Source organism: Caretta caretta, chromosome 19 (assembly GCF_965140235.1).
Source record: "Caretta caretta isolate rCarCar2 chromosome 19, rCarCar1.hap1, whole genome shotgun sequence".
In the NCBI taxonomy this organism is placed as follows: domain Eukaryota; kingdom Metazoa; phylum Chordata; order Testudines; family Cheloniidae; genus Caretta; species Caretta caretta.
This window is the reverse complement of record NC_134224.1, coordinates 2,183,929-2,210,658: the sequence shown is the minus strand read 5'-3', so window position 1 is coordinate 2,210,658 and position 26,730 is coordinate 2,183,929. Positions and strand designations below refer to the sequence as shown.

At 42.7% G+C, this 26,730-nt stretch overlaps 1 protein-coding gene across 1 annotated transcript in view; it reads right to left on the bottom strand.

Annotated features, from left to right (window-relative positions):
* Positions 1 to 4,076: 4,076 nt before the first annotated feature.
* GRIK3 (glutamate ionotropic receptor kainate type subunit 3) overlaps positions 4,077 to 26,730 on the bottom strand; it is a 276,204-nt gene continuing 253,550 nt past the window's right edge. The window contains exon 15 of the transcript XR_012665519.1: positions 4,077 to 8,785. The gene's annotated coding sequence lies outside the window, so the exon portion shown is untranslated. The remainder of the gene's footprint in view (positions 8,786 to 26,730) is intronic.

The following is a 26,730-nucleotide window of genomic DNA, read 5'->3' as shown; positions in this document are numbered from 1 at the left end:
CGGGGGTTATACTAACTGAATGAATTGGAGGTATTTCACTCCCTCGTTTTCACCCTTTCACATCTGTTTATGGTGTTTCCGAAAGTTCCTCTGGTCATAAGGATTTTGTGCCTAGGGCTCAGATATTGAAAGGCCTTTTGGTGTTGAACTCCCCTGGATTTCAAAGGGAGTTAGGTGCTGAAATATCTTTCAAACCTGGCCCCTAGGTAACCAGGGAAAGGGTCTATTATAAACCCGACCTTTCCTCCCTCGTCATTTTTCTGCCTCTCTTGCTATAAAAACGCAACCAATAATCAAGAGTTTTTTGGTAAGTGTGTAGAGATTGGTTGTTTCTCTACCCCAACAGATAATATGCACTAATACTGCACAGGGCACCTACTGGACAAGGTCCCTGCCCTAAAGAGGAGGTCAAATGCAGGATGGCAGTTAAGGGATGGGCAGGTGCAGGGATGTTGTCACAGAGAAGAGATCCTAGCTGACAGGCTTGGCAAAGAGCCATTGCAGCAGGGGTGATCTGAACAAGGAGATGTGGTAATTCAGTGCTGGGGGTGGGGAGGTGCAAGGAGGTGCAAAGTAGAGCCTGGGAGAAGGGGAGAGGCAGTGGAGGAGCATGGGTGTTTTGTAGGAGGAAATGGGAGTTAAGATACAGGCAAGGGTGGAGTTGTACAAAGCCCTAGAGAATGGGGAGACTGAACTCAACACATGGGGAACGGGTAAGGGATTCACACAGGGGCAGGGGTGCAGAGGCCCCCAAGTGCAGTTCAGGTGCTGTGATATGCACAGCAGAGGCTGATTGTTCCACAACAGCCCACCAGAAAGTGGCTGAAGATACCCGTGAACAGCCAGACGCCGAGCTGCCAGGAAGAAGCAGCGCCAGGGGGCTGTGAATCCATCCCAGATCATCACACTAACATTTGTTTACTTTTCTAGTCCTGGGATGTGTTGAACTCACTGAGAGCATCAGCAAGTTTTAACTCAAGCTCAGGTTGCTTCACACAGCGCAACAGATCCATGTAATTATTTATTTCAAACTAAAGAAACTCAACCAAGTGTGCGTGTGTGTGTGTGTAAAAGAACCGAGCAATTCTTCCCTCGCTGCTAATTCCCCATCTGGTTTTGTATCGCCATGTTGCCCCCATGCAGCTTTGAGTGGGGGCTTGCACCAGGGAGCTGCGTTCAGAACCACCCCACAAATTTCCTTATTAACCGTGGTGCTATTGTTCTGGAATGGTGATTTTTCTCTAAATCGCTGCCATCATTTCATTTCCAGGTATCCCCACTTGTCATTAGGCTGCCTGGACACACCGTAAAGAGCACAGATGCGAGAGAAGAAAGGGTAATTTCAGGAGAAGAGCAATAATTTGCTGGACACTTTATGTAAATTGGCTTCTAAAATCTATTATGTCTCCCTGAAATTCTCATTTTTCACTCCATGCTCCATCAATGCAACTGGGGCCTAACCTGCCACCCACCTGGCCCCTGCTATTCCAGTCCTAGCCTCTCCATACACGGATATTTCTAAAATTTTAAAGGAAGCTGTTTTATGCCCCTTATTTATTCCTACTACATGCATTGCTGGAAGGGTTTCTAATAGTGCCAGTCAGAGAAAAACCTACGAGCATTCACCTTGCCAGGTAATTAGGCTTGGGGTCCTGAGGAAAGACTTGAACCAGCGTCTGCCAGACAATAGGCAGATAAGACGTCTGTGCGGCTACCACTGCACTGCGTGTTCATTGGAACAGCTTGTCATGACAGTCTACTTAAAGCTCTACATACCTCAGGGATTTCCCTGTGGATTCCCAAAATATAAAGTCCTCCATTAAGTCAGCCCTGCTTTAAAGTGGGGTCATGTCATTGAAATGTTCCTCACTGTAATGCACGACCTGAGATTCTGCCATGACCCGTGCTGCCTTCTCAAAGCCACAGTCTCTAGGGAGCCTCAGCAGCCTTCGAGGGGGAGGAGAAGCTTGGGAAGGGTTGGTTTGCTTGAGCTTGGTGTGGAATGGCCCAGCCACGCCCAGAAAAGGGGATCCATAAGTGGCTGCAAACACAGTGCTGTCCCAGCGGAGCAATGTCATTTCCACCAACCTTTTCTTGGCTAAGTGAACCCACTACATGATAGACCGAGAGGCTGGGAAGAGAGGATTTTAATGTTGTAAAAGTGAAAGGAGAATAAAAAGCCAGTCATAATGTGAGATTCTCTCTCCAGCTCAGCTAATGCATCTAGGTCCTGACTTATGGCACCTCCTGCTGTTCAGCCCTGGAAGCCCCTTTGCCTTTGCCATGGCATCTCACTTGTGTTCTGTATCACACCTTGCCACTCAGCCTTGGGTTGTCTCACAGCTCTGCCACATGCACCTGCATCCCCTTCTGCAGCATCCCTTCCAGTACCAGTCTGAGGGCCAGCTCTGTCAGCGCCCCTCCAGCGTGACCTGATATTTGACTCTGGCTCGAGAATACTGCTGCTGATGGAAGCCTTGTCTCCTCAGAAAGTCTCTTGAACAGTGGCAGTACAATCTCTTCCCAGGCCACAATGTGGAGCTACCAGGGGTTGTGGGTTTCCATGCCCATGAACCATTATAGTAAGGATTAGTGTCTGTGCATCTCCTTACTGATCCTCTGGGGAGCTTGAATCAACAATCTGCCTCAATGGGTCAGAAACACACTGGCCAAGCAGGTCTGTGTCCCCATCTATGGCCAATCCATGAGGTACTCACCACTCCCAGAAGAGCTCTTGGGTTCAATCTCTGCTAGTAACTCAACCAGGGTCACTGTTCAAGGTTATAGCTGCATTACGAATATGCTTCCTGGAGTATTAACTGATAAAGCTTTGCTGTTCGATATGGGCCCACGCTATATAGTTTGAATCTTAACTTTCCCAGATTGTTCAGATTTGTTTTTCTGTTTTGGGGCCCATCATCTGTTTCCTACATGTGCCACTTACAATGCCTGTTGTTATGCAAATCCAGTCGTGCAATTATAAGTGCTCCCTGGAGATTTCAAATGGGTCTGATCTGGTGAAAGGATCCATTCTGCCATGAGACGTGTGCAGCACATTCAATTAAAGATGAAATATTGATATTTGGTGCATTTGACTACAGGCAGATGCTGTTTTATCCCATTCACCAAGCATTACAGCACACTTACTGACCAGCAACCCATGTAATTGCTGGAAAGCAAGATAAACACACAGATGGATAAGCATGAACAAAGCAAGTAGAACATATTTTCTGCTTCTGACAGAATCTGCAACCTCCCCATTGCAAGCTGTGAACTCATCAGGTCCCATAAATTAAGTGGGGTTAGACTGGGTCAACATTTAGATGGGAGAACCTTAAGGAAAACCTTAACTCTAACCCTAACCCTGGCCTCACAGGTGTCTAGACACAGCCATAATGCAGAGGCAGTACTGGGCCAATGGTCCTGATCATCTGTGCTCATTGAAGATCCTATGTGATTTTTCACTAGAAGGGATGTTTGAGTATTAAGCCTGATACTCTTGCCAAATTCTGTCACTGGTAAAGTATTTGTTGGTTTGCCCCAAAGGTGGATGCATTTTGTGGGTGATTCCTGCATAGCCTCTATCCCAGTTGAAACACCCATTACTAGAGGCTTGACTATGGGAAAGAGCAAACAGTTCATAACAAATAATATTTTTGATTAATTTAGCCTCTCTCCGTGTTCCGAAATTGCATGCCAGCAACCTACAATCTTCTCAAATGCACCAGTTGTTTGAAATGTTGTACTGAATAGTTTGTGAATAATTCTTTGTGTGTAGCTTGCTCCCACCACCAGATATTTGTGAGCATTCAGTAAGGGAAATTCAGGTTGTGCTGGCTGGTTTTGATTGTACATGCAGGTCACATGGAATTGTTTCTGTTTCCTGGTTGCATGAGTGTAACCTTAGAATTAGGTTTTTCATGCCAATATACATAAGTGCATGCTCAGAATTCACTTCCCACAAATGTCCTCCTAATGTTCTTTTAAAATTTGCTGGGTTTTGTGAATATTCTTCCAGGATACTCAGGTGCTAGCAGATTTATGGGATGTGAACACAAAAAGAGTAAGGAATCAAGTGTCGCTCATGTGATTTTTATATGGCCAAATATCAGCAAAACATTTTTTCCAATATTTTCTCTACCTCTCTTCAACTTGCACTCATTAGACTAGTCAAATAGCCCACAGTATTCCCACTGAATAGAACCACACCGGTCAGTGGAGGAGAGAAGGTGTCTGGGTTGCTAAAAACCAGCAAGCTATCATGATGGTATTTGCACCCAAGAAGAAATTTTGCTAAAATAAACATAGAACCATCAGGGGACTTTGTAAAAGGTGACCTTGCACCTCTGAGGGAATATTAGAATACAGTATTGCAGGGAAGGATTTACAGTTACATTCATCACCAGAACAAAAGAGGCAAATATGAGGTTAGATATAGGTTCTATATAGGGGCCAAATCCAGCCTGTCATAAGGTACAGCTCCCGTACACATCCCAGGAACCAATTCAGTGGGGGCGGGAAGTAAGTTATTCAGGTGCCCTGCTTCTGAAGCAGTGAGGTGAAGTGAACAGGGCACTAGACTCAGAGTGAGGAGATCTGTGTCACTGAGCTGCTTGGTGACCTTGGCCAAGTCCCTGTGTTTCACTCCCATCCTTTGTCTGCCTCATCTGTTTTAAACTCATTGTGCTTGGGACTGGCTCTGGAATTTGTGCAGCAATGAGCCCAGTGGGGACCCACACTCAGTTGCGACGGTAACACAAACAATGCCAATCACTCGTATTCCAATTTCTTTCTCTGTGTTTCCTGTCTCAGTAACAGGATCTAGCACTGGCCACCTCACTTTACCATAGTGGCTCCTGGCAATCCAGGCTGCACGTTGAGTGAACATAGATCAAAACAGAACACGTATTTAAAGCACAAAAGATGTTCAAATGCCCAGTGCTCCTTTGTCATTTTCAGTCACATCACCCCTGGTTTCATCTTCTCAGTCCAGGTCCCACCCACTCTAAAATTAGCCCACATGTCACTTCATTGTCTTTGTCAGATCACAGCTTTCAGGAGAGGAATTAGTAATTAGGAACTCCACTCTCATCAAGGAAAGTAATTAGTGAGAATGCATGTAGTTTACAAAAGCCAGTTCAATTAAAAAGAATAACAAGCTTTTTACAGCAACAAAGAAACGACTAAGTAGACCTCAGTGAGTAAATAAAGCTGTAATCAGTGTGATTAATTTAAAATCTCAGGAAGGGATGCATTGGATTGATATTCTAAAAAGTCTAATGGATCCTATGGGACAATAGAAGAAATCATTTTACTAAAGAAGAGAATGGGGCCTCATTAATTGTGAATAACGAGAAAAAATATAAAACTGACAAATGTTCTTTTGCCATAAATTCCTTTTCTTTGTACACACAATGGTTTCATTCTTTCTCTAAGTCTCATACATAAATCTACATGTATCACCTGGCTAAAATAAAATAATATGAAGGTTTAGGAACAAATTGGCCAGAATTTTATCTGAGCACTTCAAAGAGCTTTTTCATTTGGGCCTTTAATTTAAAGGAAATTTCACCATAGATGATATTTTTATCACAAACTCAGATGGAATTACAAATGTGTCTCATAACACAAGGCTAAAAATAGGAGTTAATTTTAGATGCATTGTATTGCCACAGGGGAGAAACATGCATGCATTTGTGTACAGGAAACGAGCCAACTGTTTATGCTAAAAGGATTTTTTGGGAATAAAAAAAAATACCCAAACAGTAGGGTGCAGTGATGCTACATGGGTGTTTCTTTCTGGTTAGGCACGGTATGGTCCCATCACTGCAGTATCTGAGAGTGCTTTTATAGTCAGCCACCAGTAATGCAGCCATGTAGCACTCTGGAGTTCTCTGCAGCAGAGGATTTAGCAGAAGCACGAACAAGCAATAGGAGACTGCAGAGGTTGCTCTGTCCCTCACATGCCTCACATCACTCTTCCACCCTCTGGACGATGGTAGGAGCAGTACTGACAAGCGGCAGATGGAGGAAGTTACAAACAACCTTCCTCATCTGAAACAGTCATGATAGTAAACCTTGGAGACAAGGAGGCATAAATTGGGTTGGTTTGTCCTCTTGAGCCTTTGCCTAACTGAGAGACTTAAGGGGGAAAAACAGTATATTGTTATTTCACTGTCTTTATTTTTGATGTTGTCCTGCTTTCTTTCATGTATTTGATGGATTCACTAATCCAGAGCTACAGCTAAAAAAAGCAGCAATAAAATAAAATAAAATAAAAACAAAAATTAAATTCACGAAGGCTTCTCTTAAATCTGAAATTGCCAGATTGTGTTGTAAACTGAAATGTGGCTCTGCTCCTCTGTATATTTAACCTTGGGCTGTAACATGCTATGCAAGAACTTGGATTGTAAATTGTAACTAACTTTTATTTAGCTCATCTTCTGGGGAAAATTGATGATTTTATGGCATTTTATTACACTTCATAATAATTTAAAGTGCAAGTTCAGTACATCAATAAAACCTATTTTGCAATAAGCTGGTTATGGGGTAGAAAATATACATTCATCTGACTTTTGCTTAGGTTGTAAAATTTAAATAGATAATTAAGAAAAGTGGCTCTCTTTTTTGGAGGAGAAGGAAAACAGGTTTTCCCCCTTCCTGGCTTGCTTGCTTTCTTCAGGCGCAATGGTTTGGGAGTATCTCTTCCCCCAAAGTCATAAAAAAGTGCTTCTGTACCACCGGCGTTGGTGGACATTTTTTTAATTGAAAATTTGTTGGAAAGAAAAATGGGTTTTGAACCAAAATAAAAATTTTCATTTTGGTCAGATATTTTGGTGGGTTTTTGGAGGGGTTTTGTTGTTGTTGTTTTTCCCCAACAAACAAACCCGGAAACTTAAATTTTTTTTTCTTTCATTTTTTGATCAACTAAATCATTTTTGGCAATCTTTTTTGTTTAGTTCGTTTACTTTTGGGTTGTGGAAAGGGTTTGGTGAAAACCCACAAAAATTTCACAGGAAATTTTTGTAAATGAAAATGTTAATGACATTTCCCCTTGCAAAATAATTGGCATTTTTTCCCAGCCCGATATTGCACAAATATCTATCTGGCTATTTATTTAGCCCTCATCACTGTAGATCTGAACACTTCACAAACATTGTTGAACGTTATCCTCCGAGCATGCCCGGTGAGACAGGGAAATATCATTATAACCACTTGACATGTGGGGAACTGAGGCATAGAGAAACCAAAGGCTCGGCCATGCAAACTGCTGAGCGCTCTGACCCCAATCCAGCAAAGCACTTAAGCATGTTGGTAAAGTTCCACGAAGAAGTGGATTTTCCTTTGACCAAGTGATCAGTGTCTGGAAATTGCATATTTAGTATGTGCAGGTGGATTGTTTGTTGAAGTTTTTTCTTTGCTAAGCTTGTTAAATAGGCACCTAAGAAGGATGAGTGTCTAAGGTTGTAGAAAAAAATAGGGTACAATATAGTTATATTTGAAGTCAGAATATGTTATCCTGTAATTAAATCAAATGGGTCAACTTCATAATTCTCATCCAAACAGATCTCCTGAAACTTTTTGCAGTTTGCCTTTTACTCGGCTTGTGTCTGAAGACTACTCCATGCCTGTAGCTAGCAATCAAACTGCAAAGCAGCAGCTCCTCTGTCCTGTAGTTGGGGGGAAATGTGCACAACTCTCCCGCTCAAACACCTTCCGCTAGAAACAGGTCATTCTGTAACCTTGACTTTACATGACAGAAAGCCCAACTGCTTGTAAAGATAAGGCCATAAGAAATTACTGTACAAGAAAAAGCCACTCCACTCCAGAAGCCTGTCCTTTTAAAATTAATCTCAGTCCCCACCTCTGCTTTTATCTCTCTCTCCTTAATCCTCTGACTATTCCTCTCCTATTTCTTACCATAAAAATGTCCAGCTGTCTCCTAAACCCATGTGTACTAGCTGTTCTTTGACCTTATCTAGCAGCTTCTTCCAAAGGTTTGTTTCTCTTTTAAGGAAAAAAAAAACCCACAAAACCTCAGGAGTGATTTGCCTCTTTAGGATGGTTTTGAAGGTCTCAGCATCTGGGAGGGATTCGTTATGTTCCACTTTATTGAACCTATTTGCAACCATGACCTCTTCCATCTGGTGACTTCAGAATCTTCTCTGTCTTGGTGCAACTAGGTTCAGCCGCTGCAATCTGTCCTCAAGAGAAATATTCTTGAAACAAGGAAATATCCGGTTTGCTGTACAAGATACACAGTGCGGAGCAATAATACAGTCCTACGTGCGATAGGGGGCACAATGACCCTTTTGCGTCCTTTGATTCGTTTGGCACCCTTCTTTCAAAGCATCCCTGCATCCTGGTTGTATGACGAGCACCACGTAAAAAGCTGCACACAGTAAATCATTTGCCGCCTGGCAAAACAACAGCTTTTATTGTTTCTCACTCTGCTTCCTTCCACAGACCCGAGGAAGAGCTGTAGGGCTCAAAATCCTGTACCTTCCAGCAACTGCTATTAACATTGCTGCAAATTCTTGAATGTCATCAATTGGTGCACCATCTCACTATTTGCATACATGCAGACATCTCCTTTGTGGGACACTCTTGTAACCGTTTACTTTTTAAAATGTTTTTGGTCAGCTCTGATGTGGATTGTTTGAAGGATTCCTTCACAAGATCCATATGCTGGACAACAATTCCATTGAACATGTACTCTGTATTTTCCTCAAGATCACTTCATTTGTGTTGGTTTATATTAAATAGCCACGGCCACGATATTTTTCTAAATTTAAAAAGAATAATCACCTCAGTATTGTCTAAAGTAACGCCCCACGGATGGTGGAAATTGATACTGTTCTTTTTTTTACATTTTATTCCCCAAGTCATCATGCAAGAGCACCCCCATGACTGAGAGGCTATTGTTATTCTTTCATATCAAAAGTGAAGCATTTAATTGAAAACACACACAAAGAAGAACACTGATTTTACTGATTTTTTTTTTACCAATCTAAAGAATTTTATAAAAAGGATATTTTTTTTCTATTAAAATCTGTAGGACTTTCCATAAAGGCCATACATAATCCAAAACTTTCTAGATCTTTTCTTTTTTCTTCTTTATTTTTCCAATATAGTCAATGAAGAATCTTGCATTTGATATTTTTTTAATGAAAAACCCAGGCATCTGCCATAACAATGAAGCCCCCAAAGTGACATATCTCCCAATGAGTGCTCCAGCAACTCTTTCCTGACACATGACCTCTTTTCTTAGACATAACAATATATCATGGTACATTTGGGATCAGCTAAGTATACAGATATAATGGCCCATTCTAGTTCCCTTGTCTTGCACAGCAGTGAAATCTTGGAACACATCCAGCAAGTTAGTTAAGCACGACCTCCCTCTTGCAAATACAAGTTGGCTGCCTCTCATCCAATTATGTTTCTCAAGGTCTTCCCTCTCTAAGTACCATGAAGCTGTTTCTCAACTAAACACAGCACATAACCCGCCATTGTATTTTGTCTGTTGTGCTCAGTGCAGGCATCCTAGAGAGCTGTGCAATATGAAACAAGTAGCAAAGAAAACAAACCTTAATTAAAATGCAGCTGAATAAACAGAAACCTGATACAGTACTGAAATCCACGGGTGACACTGTGAAATTAAGCCCCACCTATCGGAGATTCCACAGTCAAAGGGCATTATACGTTTGGGAGTACCCCAACAGGAGTTCACTTCGGTGCCCATTGGAAAGGCTCTCATTTTCCTCAATGAGTTTTGGATAAAGACCAGGCCCCCACAAGGAACTCTGTATAAAGCTGTATGGTGAGAAAACCTGGATTTGTGCTGGAAATGGCCCACCTTGATTTTCATACACATTGTAAGGAGAGTGGTCACTTTGGATAAGCTATTACCAGCAGGGGAGTGAGTTTGTGTGTGTGGTTTTTGGAAAGGGGGGGGGTGTGAGAAAACCTGGATTTGTGCTGGAAATGGCCCACCTTGATTATTATACACATTGTAAAGAGAGTGGTCACTTTGGATGGGCTATTACCAGCAGGAGAGTGAGTTTGTGTGTGTGTGTGTGGGGGGGGGGGGGGGCGGAGGGTGAGAAAATCTGGATTTGTGCTGGAAATGGCCCAACTTGATTATCATACACATTGTAAGGAGAGTGATCACTTTAGATAAGCTATTACCAGCAGGAGAGTGGGGTGGGAGGAGGTATTGTTTCATGGTCTCTGTGTATATAATGTCTTCTGCAGTTTCCACAGTATGCATCCGATGAAGTGAGCTGTAGCTCACGAAAGCTTATGCTCAAATAAATTGGTTAGTCTCTAAGGTGCCACAAGTCCTCCTTTTCTTTTTGCGAATACAGACTAACACGGCTGCTCCTCTGAAACCTGTATAAAAGCTGCATCATCCTAAAACATATAAGGCACAGCTTACTACAGTGAACTGGACATAACCCTAAGGAATGCATCGCATGTGCTATTCTGTATTCGCGCAGGAGTGGGCTAGATGTCACTGCACTGGCCACTGCTACCTCCAGGGTGTATGATTTCATGCTAAATTAGCAAGAACCCTTTCAAGCCTTCATAGACATTGAAGAAAACCTGGTGACCAATGATATTCAACTAAACTCAACTGAATACATCTAAACCACCTAACAGCTCTGTCAGCTAAATTCTGTAAGAGCTGGAGACAAGGCAGGGAAGAAATCTGGGTAATAGAGATATATTAATTCCTATAAAGCAAAGCAAGAAGAGACTAACACGTGGACTGGAATCTACATATCCTGCTAATTAAGTGTTTTATGTCAAAGTGGTGTGTAAAAATCAGCTAATTAATACTCAAAACACCCCTGGGTGGTGAGTAAGCAAATATCATTATCTTTAGTTACACAGGTGGGGAAAGTGAAATAGAAAGTCCTATCTGGCTTGCACAAGGCCAGACAATGAAACAGTGGCAGAGTTGGGATTAAAACACAGAAGTCCTAGCTGAGTTAAAACCTCTGCGTAGCGCTGGAATCAAAGCCCAGTGGAGTGAATGGGAGTCTTTTCATTGACCTCAGCATGCACTGGATGAATCCCTTATTGCACAAAACCACATTTGTCCCTATAATACTTGCCAACCTTCTAGCCTGCAGTATTTGGACCCATCAAAGTTTCAGTGAAGACAGCTTTGAGTATCTACCATGTGCTTCTCCCAGCACATAGAATTATAGGAATCAGAGACAGGAGAGGCTTATTAAGCTATTTCATCCATCTCCTTTCCAGTTCAAAACTGTGGCATTATAGAGGCATCTCTGCAGGGACACAGAAGGATGCTTTTGACAGCAACTAAATGTTCATCAGTGAGGAATGTTTTGTATGAAAAAATGTGTTTAATAGCCTGTTTATCTGGCCTACATCACCACAATATCTGAGCAGCTCACAGTTTTCAATGAACACAGGCTGAACAGGGTCGAGGGGAGCCCTGGAGATCAGCGTCTGCTTCTAAGCTGATTCTGTAACATGCCAGCCACGTTCTGTGTAACATACACAGTGTAATTGTATCCAGTCAAATATTTAATGCAGCTTGAAATGAAAATTTTAGCTTAGTCTGTTATGTGTTTTTCCCCCCTCAAGCAACTTGAGAGTTCTTCGTTAATGATCTTCCTAATCTAAACATACCGTTTTTATAAACCTCGGCTGTGACCCCTTCAGTAACTTGCATGATCATTTTTAAGGGCACAATGAAAATATTCTTTCCCTAAATAAATGCCAAAGTCCAGGGAGAATCTGCAGTGTGTAGGAAAACTCAGAAGAGAGAAGACTATTTCAGCAAGTTCAGAATCCAAACAAGTTCTTTCCAGCAAAGGAAAATGTTGCACTGTTATCTCTGTGTCCTGTTTATTTCCCCTGGAGAAAGATCAAAGTGTTTGCATTAAGTTTCCCAAACTTTTAATAACATAATTTCGCCCAGGAGGATTTTCCAGCAGGATAATATATAGCCCTGTTTTATGTTACCTAATTCCATTTGCCTGAGATCAGTGTTTTATTGCCATATCAGTGTTTTCAAATTGATCTATATTTTCTTAGCTTGATGGGAATTTACGGCACCCAGAGTGGAATGAAATGGAGCTGTTCAGTGCAGCTGGGAAATTATTTTTATCAATTATTTCTGACTGAAATCTTTACCCTGTTGATTAATTTTGCTAATTAGTTATAAAAGAAGTGGTTACTGCAACTACCAAATAACTATGGAGGTGATTAAGTGACTAGGAGCCCTGATACTGTCTGTTGGACTTTGCTGTGATTTTTTTTTCTTGGGTCAAGAAGAAGCAAATAGGTACATAAACAGGGCTGTACAGAGAGTGGCTACTTGTTAGAACAGCAGAGGGGCACTTTAAGATCTTACAGTTTGCACTGCGTTGAAGGGAGACATGTGGAGCGCAGGACTTATGTTTCCGGCCCTCTGCACAGGGAAGAATTTTGTAGTTTATATATGCCCAGTTCCTACCTGCAGGATGCGCTGCTGTCCTGTGTCCCAAACAAATAAAATAAAATAAAAATTGGTGAGGCTTGAAATATTGAAAGCATAATCTTGCTAAGAATGAGTTTTCCAAGCCCACCTCCTGTTCTGCTTTGGAGCCCTGTGTTTCAGGCTTGCTCCCCTGCACCAACTCTGTTCTCCCTGGGGTTCATGTGTGGAATCATGCAGGGTGATTTCTTTTCCTTTATAATTGTATTTTTGGGAGCTAGGTTGCTCATTTGCTGATTCCTGGAATTAATATCATCATTATGTTTAAATTTATGTTTCTTTTTCTATGTTGGTTGGCAGCTCTTATAAAGACACCTAGAAACCTTTGGGCAAATGTGTACAATGTCAAATAAAATGTTAACAACTGTTTCAGAGGAGCTGGACCTTCATCTATTATGTGGCCTCGCAGATGGAATACTGGACTGGGAAGTAGGTGACCCTGGCTTCTATTCCCAGACTTGCTACTGGCCTGCTGGGTGACCTTAGGCAAGTCACTTCATCTCTCTGTTTCTCCTTCGGTTAAATGAAGCTAAAGGTCCTGTGCTCTTTTTAAAAGTGCTTTGAGATCTACCAATGAAAAGTGCTAAATAAGAGCTAGGTATTATTATTATTTCTGATATGGCAATTCCTGCAGGAGTTTGCAGCATTCTTCCCTTCCAGCTAAGAAGCTGAGAATATTTAAAGAGTGGGTCCTATTGCAAAATGGGCCTGATCCTGCAAACTCTGACTCATATGAAGCAAGAGCAACAAGGGTGATGTCGTGGAGGGAGTCTGCTATAGATCACCGGACCAGGAGGATGAGGTAGATGAGGCTTTCTGCAGACAACTAACAGATCACAGGCCTTGGTTCTCGTGGGGGATTTCAATCACTCTGATATCTGCTGGGAGAGCAATACAGCTGTGCACAGACAATCTAAGAAATTTTTGGAGACAAAGTGTTGGGACAACTTCCTAGTGCAAATGCTGGAGGAACCAACTAGGGGTTGTGCTCCTCTTGACCTGCTGCTCACAAACAGGGAAGAATTGGTAGGGGAAGTAGAAGTGGGTGACAACCTGGGCAGCAGTGACCATGAGATGGTCAAGTTCAGGACCCTGATAAAAGGAAGAAAGGAGAGCAGCAGAATACAGACCCTGGCCTTCAGAAAAGCAGACTTTGACTCCCTCGGGGAACTGATGGGCAGGATCCCCTGGGAGGCTAATATGAGGGGGAAAGGAGTCCAGGAGAGCTGGCTGTATTTTAAAGAAGCCTTACTGAGAGTGCAGGAACAAACCATTCCGACGTGCAAAAGAATAGCAAATATGGCAGGCGTCCAGCTTGGCTTAACAGAGAAATCTTCGGTGAGCTTAAACACAAAAAAGGAAGCTTACAAGAAGTGGAAACTTGAACAAATGACTAGGGAGTATACAAATATTGCTCGAGCATGCATGGGTGTATCAGGAAGGCCAAGGCACAGCTGGAGTTGTAGCTAGCAAGGGACGCGAAGGGGAACAAGAAGGGTTTCTACAGGTATTTTAGCAACAAGGAGAAGGTCAGGGAAAGGGGGAGGCAATTGAATGGGGGAGGCAATGAATGTGGGAGGCAACCTAGTGATAGCCAATGTGGAAAAAGCTGAAGCTTTTTTTGCCTCGGTCTTGACCGACAAGGTCAGCTCCCAGACTGCTGCACTGGTCAGCACATTTTGAAGCACTTGGAGGAGAGGAAGGTGATCAGGAACAGTCAATATGGATTCACCAAGGACAAGTCATGCCTAACCAACCTGATTGCCTTCAATGATGAGATAACTGACTCTGTGGATGAGGGGAAAGCAGTGGATGTGTTATTCCTTGACTTTAGCAAAGCTTTTGTTACGGTCTCCCACAGTATTCTTCCCAGCAAGTTAAAGAAGTATAGATTGGATTAATGGACTATAAGGTAGATAGAAAGCTGGCTAGATCGTTGGGCTCAACGAATAGTGATCAACGGCTCAATGTCTAGTTGGCAGCTGGTATCAAGCGGCGTGCCCCAGGGGTCGGTCCTAGGGCCGGTTTTGTTCAACATCTTTACTAATGATCTGGAGGATGGTGTGGATTGCACCCTCAGCAAGTTTGTAGATGACACTAAACTGGGGGGAGAGGTAGATACGCTGGAGGGTGGGGATAGGGTCCAGAGTGACCTAGACAAATTGGGGGGCTGGGCCAAGAGAAATCTGATGAGGTTCAAGTGCAGAGTCCTGCACTTAGGATGGAAGAATCCCATGCAGCGCTGCAGGCTGGGGACCGACTGGCTAAGCAGCAGTTCTGCAGAAAAGGACCTGGGGATTACAGTGGATGAGAAGCTGGATATGGGTCAACAATGTGCCCATGTTGCCAAGAACGCTAATGGCATATTAGGCTGCATTAGTAGGAACATTGCCAGCAGATCGAGGAAAGTGATTATTCCCCTCTATTCGGCACTGGTGAGGCCACATCTGGAGTATTGTATCCAGTTTTGGGGTCCCCACTACAGAAAGGATGTGGACAAATTGAAAAGAGTCCAGTGGAGGGCAATGAAAATGATCAGGGGGCTGGAGCACATGACTTATGAGGAGAGGCTGAGGGAACTGGGCTTATTTAGTTTGCAGAAGAGAAGAGTGAGGGGGGATTTGATAGCAGCCTGCAACTACCCGAAAGGGGGTTCAAAAGAGGATGGAGCTCAGCTGTTCTCAGTGGTGGCAGATGACAGAAGAAGCAGCAATGGTCTCAAGTTGCAGTGGGGGAGGTGTAGGTTGGATATTAGGAAACACTATTTCACTAGGAGAGTGGTGAAGCACTGGAATGGGTTCCCTAAGGAGGTGGCAGGGGGGAGGGATAGCTCAGTGGTTTGAGCATTGGCCTGCTAAACCCAGGGTTGTGAGTTCAATCTTTGAGTGGGCCATTTGGGATCTGGGGCAGAAATTGGAGACTGGTCCTGCTTTGAGCAGGGGGATTGGACTAGATGACCTCCTGAGGTCTCTTCCAACCCTGATATTCTATGATTCCTTCCTTACAGGTTTTTGAGGCCCAGTTTGACAAAGCCCTGGCTGGGATGATTTAGTTGGGGTTGGTCCTGCTTTGAGCATGGGGATTGGACTAGATGACCTCCTAAGGTCTCTTCCAACCCTAATCTAAGATTCTATGAGATTTGTTACAAGAAAGGATTTCTCAGGTGAGAAGATGCAAGGTCAGGTCATGTGATGTGTACCTAAGAGGCAGCCGTGGAACCACTGATTGATTTAGGAAAATACATTCAGGAAGTAAAATGTATAGCAAGAGTATCCCAAGTCACAAGTCCAGGATGTGCATGGAAACATATCCTGGAGACAATGACCAGGCAGAAACACCAGACTGGCGTGGCCACAGCGCTCCCCTAGTGAGGTCAGATAGCTGTAAGTCACTCTCCCTGTAGCCGGACAACCCTCTAATGAGGAGGGAGTCTCTCTCTTGATTCAAGAGATCTAGGCTAAATTTTCAGAAGTGACTGGTGATTTAGGGCACCCAGCACGAATCACCTTAAAGAGGCCCAAGTTCCAGAGGGCAGATGCTAGGCACTTCTGAAAATCAGATCCTTTTGAGTGTTTTAAGTTGGGCATCCAAAATCATGACTCATTTTGGAAGGCCCTATAATATCTTGCAGATAGGGGATGACCCATTAATTTGTGCTGCATCGAGTTTTTCAGTGGTCCCTTATTGAAATATTCCTTTGTAGATATCAGGCTTCTGAGGGGCAATCAGCTCCCATAGAAATCAGTCAAATCCCATTGGCTGATCACTTTCAGGATCAAGACCTTGAGCAGAAGATAAGGCTATTCCTGGGACACTGACCCAGAGCATGTGCAGCCAGCCCACTTAAATGTGCTATTCTATCACGAGTACCCATTATAGATTATGTTCTGTGATCCCTTAGATAAATGGGTTCATTTTCTAGGTCATTAACAGAGATAATCACTATACCAGATAATTGCTGCTAATTATTACTGTGTATTGTTTATCACATTTATGTGCAGATAAAGAATAACTTTCTTTCTCTCCTCACCAACTTGAGAGCTATTAAGCCTTTTGTATCACTTATTATATTGCTGGATGTTTTCAAACCGTACAATTAGTGAAAAAATGTAATAATTTACTCATTGTACTTGATTATAAGTGTATGGGGTTTTGTGGGCTTTTGCCCCTCTGAGTATTTTTATGTCTTATTTCCATATGGTAAATTAGTTCCATTTTACATTTAAGATTTTTCTTTCACCTTGTTAAAGCATTTTGGAATCGTGGGCCTAGCTTTCTCATTGTCTTCACACACAGGCAGCGCAAAAACACTTTACAATGGGTAGAAACAGCTCCCTGGGAACAATTCTCTGTAGGAAGCCTCCCTAGTCAGCGTAGAAGTGGACTGGGGGAAAGGGAGGCTCATGGCACTAAGGCTATTCTCAGTTTATCTAAACCCAGAGGGCTTCTTGAGCCCTGCAATGTACAGAAGTGCCAGTCCCAAGTGTTCAACAATTAATGCGTCAGACCCCAAAGTCATGGGATGGGCTTAAAAATCATGAGATTTTTATAAAAAAAAAAAAATTAAAAATGGGTTCTTCTGGCTTTTGAGTTTTTAGGGGTCACGTTTTCAAGCTTTTCTCTGCAGCCATGAGGGCTAGAAACTTGTTTTTAATGAAAGCTGCGATACATGTGTAATAACAGTCCCTCGGGCTTTAAAAAACAACACCAAACACCAACAAGATCTTCACCAAGCATTCTCAAAACTACGATACCCACACGAAGAAATAAGGAAACAGATCAACAGAGCCAGACGTGTACCCAGAAGCCTCCTCCTGCAAGCCAAGCCCGAGAAAGAAACCAACAGCACTCCACTGGCCATCACATACAGTCCTCAGCTGAAACTTCTCCAATGCATCATCAGTGATCTACAACCCATCCTGGACAACAATCCCTCACTTTCACAGGCCTTGGGAGACAGGCCAGTCCTCGCCCACAGACAACCTGCCAACCTGAAGCATATTCTCACCAGCAACGACACACTGCACCATAGTAACTCACTCAGGAACCAATCCATGCAACAAACCTTGATGCCAACTCTGCTCACATATCTACACCAGCGACACCATCACAGGACCTAACCAGATCAGCCACACCATTACCGGTTCATTCACCTGCACGTCCACCAATGTAATATACGCCATCGTGTGCCAGCAATGCCCCTCTGCTCTATACATTGGCCAAACTGGACAGTCCCTACTTAAAAGGATAAATGGACACAAATCAGATATTAGAAATGGCAAGATACAAAAACCTGTAGGAGAACACTGCAACTTCCCTGGACACACACTAGCAGATGTAAAGGCAGCCATACTGCAGCCAAAAACCTTCAGGGCCAGACTTCAAAGAGAAACTGCTGACCTTCAGTTCATTTGCAAATTTGACCCCATCCGCTCAGGAGTAAACACAGACTGTGACTGGCTCGCCAACTACAAAAGCCATTTCCCCTCCCTTGGGGTTCACACCTCAATTGCTAGAAGAGGGCCTCATCCTCCCTGATTGAGCTAACCTCCTTATCCCTAGCCTGATTCTTGCTTGCATAAATTATACCTGCCTCTGGAAATTTCCACTGCGTGCATCCGACGCAGAGGGTGTTCGCCCAGGACAGCTCATGCTCCAAGATGTCTGTTAGTCTATAAGGTGCCTCAGGACTCTGCCGCTTTTACCGAATACTGTGAGACTCATGATGAAATCATGAGAACTGGCAACCCTGGGAACATGAAGATGGCTTAAGGCGACATTGGTCCTCGCTGCAAGCACAGAACTGGAGTGAGTGGGATTCTGACCCACAGTCTTACCACTTCTTTATGCTCGTCCCCACAAAGCACTGGCCTGTTCATCTCATGGGTACCTAACTGTATTGCCACAGCGGGCTGCTGTGGTCTCGCTGCCGGGAGATCTTACAGATGGTACTGCTGCTCGTTCACCATTTGAATTACAGCGTGATGTTCCCTTGCTGGTTTCAGTCATATCACATGAGCCTGCCGTTGCAGGCTGTATTATTTATTACTTTAATTGTATATCGTTTGTCAAAGGCCTTAAGATGCCTCCTCTCATCTTTACGGCTAATTTCAAATAGGAGCTTTTCTGAAGTGCTGAAAGGTTTGAGTAGCTTTTAAAACCACACCAAACTGCTCATTGTGCCTATGGTTGTTCATCTGGATTCTGGCTGGGACCAGAGCTAGAAGTGCTGGGAATCTCCAGAGAGATTCCCCGCACAGATCTGCAAGGATCAGGGATGTATCTAGACTTCTGGATGCTGATCTGAAACAAAGCCAGACCCCAAGGTTTTCTCATCACTGACACATGTATGGAACATAAATTATTTTCAGTTAGCATTTTATGACCTTAAACTTGTTGCCTGCCTGAATGAAAAATCCCTTGTAAAAATGACTTTAAAGAAACCCCAGGCATCTCTTTGTATAGCAAAGTGATGGACTCCAAAGCAGCCATCAGACATGTCACTTTTCAATAGCAATATTAAAGGAGATAAAGGGCTCCTCCTTTCTCTTTAGGGGTGATGACAGTTTAAAAAATGCCTTGTCCTGTCTGCACTCTTTTCATTTGGCACAATTTGGTATTGGTAGTTGATATAATTTGGCAATGATCCTCTGTCTAAACCATGTCCAACATTCTATGCAATAAAGTTAATGGACTTTTCCATCTTTGAACAGCTGAATTCTTTTTGAGCAGCTGCTCTGAGTTATTGATGAACTAATTAGGATGCTGCCTTAGGCATACCACTAGACTATGAAAGGCATTTTTACATATTCCAGTTTACACCAGAAGAAAAATGTTTCTAAATGTTCCTGCTTAAAGGAATGTAGCGCCAAATGTTTGGGTTCACCACCGCATGCCCTGGAAGGCAAGGGGAAGAGCATTCAAGCAGCATAATTTGAAAATGTGACCAACCAGTTTCTCACTTTTTGTTTGCTTTAACATTTTTTCTTAGGAAAAATGAATTTTTGCACAAATTGAAAATTTTAACAGAAAAAAAATCATTTCTGACTTTCGGTTTTGTTTCCCCCCCCACATCCCCTTTCTTCTGGTGGTAAATAAAGGGAAACAAAAGAGAAGGGAGGCGGACTCAAAAAACTGAAAACCAAACATTTTGCTTTCAGTTTGCTTTGTTGAAAATCCCCCAAATTTCCCAAAATTTCAAACAAAATGAAAGCAGAAAATATTTATAATGTTCCAGCCAACTCTTCTTACCATCCATTTACTCTTAAGCTTCTTAAATTTATTTTGCTTTCTAGAGATGATCGGCCAGATGCTGCAGTGGTGTAAGTGGGTGAACTACCAAGGATTCAAAATGCAGCTTATGGACCCAATATCCTTAAGACCTTGGTCATCCAGGTCTCAACAGGACCAGGATGTGTTGTATGGTTCACCTCTTCATTGAAAGTATTTACTACCATTGCGAATGCAGGTGGGACCACTGTTGCTCAGTGTTTCTGTCTTCACAATACCACTCCAGTTTCCCCGATGTGTCTGTTTTTATTGGAATAGGTCTCAGACAGATGTTGTAATTCCCCTTGTGAAGAGAGAGGTGTTGTGAAGTGTGACGTTGCACTCCATATGCTTTATGAAAATATGCTTATGAATGTGAATATGATGTAACTGGAATATGCTTTATGCAAAAGGTCTCTTGTAAGGTATTATTACAAAGCTTATAATCTACCAAGTGTGTTCATCCTATTTGTTTGCATGTATTATTTCTATGTCTGGAGTTAGGAGAATAAACTTGTATTACTGATGTAAACAGATTAAGTGGAAGCCATTAAGGGTGCTTCAGAAACAATCAGTTGTAAATGGCTCTAGTTACTTGAAAGCCTTCCTGTGTACATGTGGGCCAGCCCATGGGGAATGGAGACTAGGGGTCTTACAGTGGCATGTGACCATGTCACCTGATAATGAAATCCATCTTAAATCTGGTACTTTTCCATTTAGAACGAGGGGTGGGGACCCAGAGAGACAAAAGATTCCCGCCTTGTGCCAAAGCTATAAAAAGGGGTGGAGCAGGACAAAGGGGGCTACCAGTCATGAGAAAACCCCTGCTTCCCACCTGAGATGTCTGCTGGAACTAACAAGGACTGTACCAGGGGAAAGGATTGGGCCCAAACTAGGAAGGAGTCTAGTCTGTGAAAGAAGCTTATTGGAACATCTCTGAGGGTGAGATATTACCTGTAATCAGTTTCTTAAAGTATTAGGCTTAGACTTGCGTTTTTTTGCTTTATTTTGCTTGGTGACTTACTTTGTTCTGTCTGTTATTACTTGACACCACTTAAATCCTACATTTTATACTTAATAAAACCACTTTTGTTTATTAATAGACCCAGAGTAAGTGATTAATACTTGGGGGAGCAACCAGCTGTGCATATCTCTCTATCAGTGTTATAGAGGGAGAACAATTTATGAATTTACCCTGTATAAGCTTTATATTGAGTACAACAGATTTATCTGGGGTTCAGGCTCCCAGAAAGGCTGAATGCTGGGCACTGGGAAAGTCCCTGTTAACTGAGAAGCCCCTGGGCTGAGTGAATCTCAGTTTCAGTCAACTGCAGAGAGTCATGGCCCAACCTCTGGATCTGTGCTGGAGCTGACTGGAGTGTCTAACTCAGCAAGACAGGAGTGGAGGGTGCCTGTTCTGGCAGGAGGGTTGTTCTCAGTGGTATCTCAGCTCATTGAGTAACAGTCTCGAGGGGAGTCTCTGTGACCGAACCCATCACAGGGAGGTTGTGTGGGTTGCTACTAAACATGGATACCCACCACTGTTATTCCAGCACTGAGTAGCAGGATTTTAGTTATAGGTGTGGGGTTTTCCCCCACGTTTTGTGCAGCAAAACAAGGGGAAATTCACTGGAAGTAAGTCTGAAATGTAAGTAAGTAAAAGTAAGTCTTTTATTTTATTTAAAATGCACTCTCAATATGTGCTGGAGGGATTTTTAGCTTCAGGATTCTGCACTCTTCCAAAGCAGCGGCTAGTGGTAGAATCCCAAACCCCATCAAAATCAATTAATTAAAGCGAGCAATAATAATAACTAACCGAGTTCCTGTGTTGATACTGGAACCAAACTGGCTTCCCTGCAGGTGTAAGAGAGAAGGGACAGATTCTCCTTTCATTCACCCAGCTATAAATCAGTGTTAACCAGATACAGTGGCATAAGTCAGCCCCTCCGAGTCCTAGAGTGTCAGTCTTGCAGGGGTGGCTGAGTCCAGTTCATTGGGGAGGCGTCTGGGAAATGATGTTAGGACCTGATCCAAAGCCCAGTGAACTCAACAAGAATCTTCCCAGTGATTTCAATGGGCTTTGGATCAAGCTCTGATAAGATGGGGCAGGTTAGTATTCTTGTGGAGTCAGTCTGCCCATTCCTGTAAGCTTGCTAATAGACTGTGCCCATGTGATGATGTCTGAGGATGTTCTCCTCCATCCTCACCATGTGCAGCACCCCAGAAGTCTCTGACCCTAGGTGTCACCTGTTTACAGAAGCTTGAGGGGCACAGCTAGGCATTAGCAGCTTTGGCCAGATTAATTAGTCTCTGAGCCAGTCATACCCATCACACTGCATGCCCATTTGGTGCGCTCTCTGCCCTCCCAACCCACTTCCAGGATCTGTGTCAATGCCCTGGCATGCATGGCCCCCTTGTTATGCTTGGCTGGATACGTTTTCTCAGGAAATATCAGCTCAGAAGGTAGAGACCTGGCCCACAGCCAACTCTTACTGTATCATCTGCTTCTGAAATGCCCCTGGACACACCTTCGCAAAGGTAGAGGGAGAAAGAAAGTCTTTGTTCCAATCTCTCAGGCAAACGGGGGGCTGGCACATCTGCTGGGTATTGCAATCTGCGTTAGCAGGTGGGCACCGTTAGGCAATGTGGCATAGTACCATACCTTGGAGCCGACAGGGTTTTTGTAATATGCTTGGTTTACTTACTGGCATGTATTCATCTCACTGCTTATTTTGCAGACAGAGAGAGGAGACTTACAAGGGCAATCATACAGACCATCAAGATCTCTCTTTCAGTGCTGGTTGGGCATTGTGTTTTCCATCCCAAAATGGGCTAGATCATGGCAGGGGGCTCCAGTAAACCTCATGCTAATGAACTTTAGAAGAAATAAAGTACAAAGTTTATTTTATGTTTAGCCTTTAAGGATTTTAACTGTGCAATGAATTCATGTTGCAGAATTTGTGGTTTCATAATGTGGATACAAACAGGTCAATACCATAATACATGAAATATGGACTCAACTAAATATTTAATCCTAAATTTTCAAAGAGTTGCACACATTTTATTAGCCACCCAACTCACATTAAAGTTAGTGGGAAGGCAGCTGGCCCATTAAAATTAACAGGATCATTAAATCAGTGGGAGCTAGCGAGTTACATTCCATGAAGCTCTGGAAACGTGGGGGATAATCCTTATTTGAAGACTCACATACAGTTTCTTTGGAGTTTAAATGATACATTTATATAGCACCTTCTATACTGAAAAGCTTCATACTAAAACTATCTGAGGCCTGGTCTACACTGGGGGGGGATCGATCTAAGATACGAGAATAGCGTAGCTGAAGTCGACGTATCTTAGATTGACTTAGAATCACTTACTTCATATCCTCGCGGTGCGGGATCGACGGCCGCCACTCCCCCATCAACTCCGCTTCTGCCTCTCACCATGGTGGAGTTCCGGCGTCGATGGCAGAGCGATCGGGGATCGATTTATCAGGTCTACACTAGACACAATAAATCGATCCCTGATAGATGGATCACTACCCGCCGATCCGGCGGGTAGCGTAGACGTGGCCTGAGGACATGGGTACAGCAATTCCTTCACCTACCAATGAAATGCAGCCACCTCTGACCTGGAACATGGCAACTGTTCAACAGCAAACAGCAACACTGTGACATTTCAATGAGGTAGTGAAGGCTATCCTATCCAATGGAATGAACACAGTTAGCTAGAATGCATTTAAACAAAACGTCATGTGGCCAAGACCCTAGGGCTAGCTTCCTTAATCTGAAAGACAGGGAAGAAGTGTTTTGGGATATTTAAAGTCTAGATGTGGTTAGAGTCTTGATTTTATATCTCATAGGAAAGACACCTCTGTTTAGCATGATGCTGTGACAGTAAAGCCCCCACTTCAGGAATGCATCCACACATGCTTAAGTGTTTTCCTGATTTGGGATCTTAAATCATTCCTGACTCAAGGGAAGCCCTCTGAATGCTGAATCAGTAAAGTAACTCCTCTTGCTTTTTAACTTTCTCTTGTTAATTGATAGAAAGTAACAGAGCAACACTTTCACTTTTCTAGGGGTGAAAAAAATTTAAAAGGGAGCAAAAGTAGGGTTCCCCCCCCCATTTTGTCCAATCCCATCCTCCCCATCCTCTATGTCCAGAGGAAATAAAAAGGAAGATTTTCAAAGTATGGAAAAGTCAGATTTTTTCTCACCAAAACAAAAGAACGTTTTTTAAAAAATGAAAGAAAAGTTTTAAAATTAATTTTAAAATTTTTAATTGAGAAATTTTTTTTGGCAAAATAAATGGAATGAAAATTTTTTTTAATGAAAAATAACAGACCAGTTGCAACCAGCTTTATCTGAACCAGCTTCATGCAATCAGTTGTGCTTTGTGGCTTGTTTCAAAACAGTTCACCAAGAGTTGTTTCGGTATGAACATTGAAATTTGAGCAATTTTTCTTGAACACCGAAGTCACATGACACATTTTATTTCCCTGATTGGATGAGTGTAGCTCTTAGACAGTTGATTCTGGTGTGCATATAAATTATAAATTTGCTTCCCAGAACTATTCTGCGGCATTCACTTAAATAATGATAGGTTTCAGAATAGCAGCTGTGTTAGTCTGTATCTGCAAAAAGAAAAGGAGGACTTGTGGCACCTTAGAGACTAACCAATTTATTTGAGCATAAGCTTTCGTGAGCTACAGCTCACTTCATCGGATGCATTAAATAATGATGTTATAGCAAACATTCCTGCTAGTAAACTTGTTTGATAGTCTCTTCTAGCTAGCAGCATACTCTGGAAAAAAAAACCAACCTGTTTTTGTTTGTTTGTTTATTTAAAAAAAAGATTAAAGAAAAAATTCCAAAGGTTTGCAAATCTCCTAGTTAAAATCCATGGCCATTAAATAGCCCCTAGTGGCAATGCTTAAAGCTTACAGAACATGCCTGAAATTTTGCATCTGAAGCTAAAATAGATGAGAGGGAGCAAGAGATTTATTCAAATAGCATAGAAGAGCCTTGGCCCTCCAAGAAGCCATTTGCTGTACAATGATTAAGATAATCACTGTTTAGTGTTTGCATAAACTGATGCAAGAGGGCCCCTGTTCCAAACCGCTTTTAAGCCCAGTGAGCCTATGGTATGCACTGTAAATCCCATTAGAAATAAATAAATAAAACCCCGACAAGCAATTCAGCCATAAGAATTTCAGTAATTTTTGTTTTTGTTATTTTCATTTGCCTGGCTAATGGAATTTGTTGGAATTAGGGGTCTGGATAATAACATTTTCTAAACCTCTAGAACACATGAGAGCTGTGGAGAATGTAGATGTAAAGAGAGTGCTATATTGATTGGAATAAACTAGCCCCAGATAGCATCAATTACCCACTTCTGATGGATGTTTGCTTGCTGGCTGCCAGGTTTAGATTGCACAGCATTATCCACCATTTCTATGTGTTTCTAGTGTTCCAATAGCTTTTACCTTAGATTGAGTTTGTTTGTGTTCGTGGCATATGAAGAAGAACACCCCTGTGTCAGTAAGGAGACAGGAGAGAGGGGCTTTATAAGATTATTATTAAAACAAGCATTAAGACTTCACAGTGGCTGAACTGTCAGACCACTATGTTCATTCATAGAATCATAGAATATCAGGGTTGGAAGGGACCTCATCTAGTCCAACCCCCTGCTCAAAGCAGGACCAAGCCCCAATTTTTGCCCTGGATCCTTAAATGGCCCCCTCAAGGATTGAACTCACAACCCTGGGTTTAGCAGGGCAATGCTCAAACCACTGAGCTATCCCTCCTCCCAATTCATTCAATGCCTGAATGACTGTGGCCAGTCTACTTAGCTAATTGTTTCTCTCCTAATGGTCCTGGGCGAATACTAAGGTCTGGTGCTGGGGATGTTTCATTTATCCCAGCTGATGTGAGCAAGGGCATGTGGGAAGGATCTGCCCCAGTGCCACTCACTCTGTCTAAGTCTTCAAGGCACCGAGAAAGTTACAGACATCAGCTATTTGCTATAGGTTGTAAATGCTAAGCCCAGATAATAATATACTGGCTTTCATTTACACTGGTTACATACTGAGTCACCCCATTAATTTCAACGAAGTTATTCCAGATTTACACAGGAGCAAAGAAGAGCAGTCTTTGGCTCCTGGTTATGATGGACGCGAGTGGTAGCTGTGGTGGTAGAAATGTTCAGATTCAAACAGGTAAACTAGGACTAATAAGGTACAAGGATCTATTTAACAATAATGTTTAGCATTTATAGAGCGCCTTTCCTTTCAAGGCTGTTGTACAAACATTAATTAAGTCTTAAAACACCCCATTTTACTACTGTTATTATATAGAGAGGCAGACATATGAATACCCAGTGGTGTGCAAGAGGTGATATGTGACCAAACCACCAGAACCTGCCCCAAAGAGTTAACAGTGGAAAGGTGTGAGTGGATCAAGGGAGCAACCAGACTTTCCATTTCATGGTAAATTCTGTGAGTTTGACCATTTTTTCCACTCTGAAATGGACTGAAAACAAAATGTTTGATATTTCCTTTAAAAACAAGGCAGAATTTTGAAAATGAAAAAAAATCAAAGTGTTTCATTCTGAGACTGTCTGAAGGGAACATTTGTATGGGTTTTTTCCCTCCCCAAATGAAATGTTGTTGAAATTGATACATTTCTGAGAAAAGTTTTGCTTTTAACAAACTGGCATTTCCTGAGGGAAAAGTATTCCACCCCCAAATCTCCAGCCACATATAGGCACAAGTGTGTGCCCGAGAGAACCCCTGTCAGAGGGGGTAGGCAATTATAGGGAAATGGTAGAGGGTTTAGGTCAGTGGTTCTCAAACTGTGGGTCGGGACCCCAAAATGGGTTGCAACCCCATTTTAATGAGGTCACCAGGGCTGGCTTAGATTTGCTGGGGCTCAGGGCCAAAG